The sequence below is a fragment of the Lottia gigantea genome (genome assembly GCF_000327385.1).
Source record: "Lottia gigantea unplaced genomic scaffold LOTGIsca_1146, whole genome shotgun sequence".
In the NCBI taxonomy this organism is placed as follows: Eukaryota; Metazoa; Mollusca; class Gastropoda; family Lottiidae; genus Lottia; species Lottia gigantea.
In genome coordinates, this window is record NW_008707118.1 from 1 (window position 1) to 1,956 (window position 1,956).

A 1,956-nucleotide genomic window follows, 5' to 3' on the forward strand; every position below is an offset into this window, starting at 1 on the left:
CCTCGAAAGAGAGGGGCGTCGCCTTCGGGTATTCCACGGCCCGCATTTCTCTCTCTTGGGCCTTACTAACTCGGTAAAAACTCGTCCTCGGTTATTATCCTAAACGTGAAGTAATAAAAGAGTTGTATCATTATAATTAGGTTTTATTTAACAGGGTATTTTTTCTGCTACAGTATACTTAATATTGTATTGTGTTTTGTTTTCCGTACCAGGTAATTTGTAATATAGTATGAACAAAACTCATCGTTTCATATTCACTCGTCTCGTTACATTTTTTCATACATTTGTCGAGATCTATAGGAGAAGAGAGGAAGATGAGTGGTGCTGGATAAAGGAGACAATAGTTATCACGTCGGAATGAATCAGTGCATTCTGTATAGTTGGTTCCACACACTTCAGCACATTTCGAATTTCTAGATATTGATATAATTTTATACTGTTGGGCCACCACTCCTATACCATTGTTATATTTATAACAATCTGAGGTATCAATTACATAGTTCTAAAATAAACTAAAATTTATGGACAGTTGAGCTGCTAACATCAATTAGGCCTAACGAGTGTGCAAATATAATTTACTCATTGGATGACATACCGTTACCACCTTTTAGACTCACTGGATAACATACCGTTACCACCTTTTAGACTCATTGGATGACATACCCTTATCACCTTTTAGACTCACTGGATAACATACCGTTACCACCTTTTAGACTCACTGGATAACATACCGTTACCACCTTTTAGACTCATTGGATGACATACCCTTACCACCTTTTAGACTCACTGGATAACATACCGTTACCACCTTTTAGACTCATTGGATGACATACCCTTATCACCTTTTAGACTCACTGGATAACATACCGTTACCACCTTTTAGACTCATTGGATGACATACCCTTATCACCTTTTAGACTCACTGGATAACATACCGTTACCACCTTTTAGACTCACTGGATCACATACCCTTATCACCTTTTAGACTCACTGGATCACATACCCTTATCACCTTTTAGAGTCACTGGATCACATACCCTTACCACATTTTATAGTCTCATTAGATCACATACCATTACCACCTTTTAGTCTCATTAGATCACATACCATTACCACCTTTTAGTCTCATTAGATCACATACCCTTATCACATTTTAGTCTCATTAGATCACATACCATTACCACCTTTTAGTCTCATTAGATCACATACCATTACCACCTTTTAGTCTCATTAGATCACATACCCTTATCACATTTTAGAGTGATTAGATCACATAATTATAACTTATCGTTGACGTACGTTGAAAGACGGGAAATTTGAGGGGTTGTTTTTCAAATCAAATTGTGCTCATTTCAAATAAATTTCATAGCACTATTGGACCAGAGTAACCTTCAGATATGAAATAATTTATCTAGTCATTTGATGACAGATATACAAAACAACATATAGGCCTATTGGCGATAGTGCCTATATAGGTAGCACTAGCACCTAACCAACTTTTCTGAATATGAGCAAGTATAGGCTAGTAAAAAGTGTATCAAGTGTCTAGAAGAGTAAGCATGTCATTAATGAAAGAAGTCAAATTATTTAAGACAAGATTTATCCGTGTACAGCCTGTTAAGTCTAACAGTAATTTGTGAGTTTCTCAGATTAAAGAGACAGATATTTGACATTTTGACAGGTGAACTTTGTCTAGATCATCCAGCCCTGTGATTATTTTCTTAAAGCTAACATGACAATAAAATACATGTTAAAGACATCTATGCCTCAGTGAATGACTCCAATAATAATAATGAATGTCTTTTCATATTTTATTAAATATTTCCTCTATCAAAAGAGATAAAAAAAACCTTTTTGCATCCCTTTAAATGCTAGTTGTGATTAGGCTAGGCCACAAATTTGCCAACTTTGAGACTATTATAAAAAATATGTCCATTATATATAGAGGTAGTATTT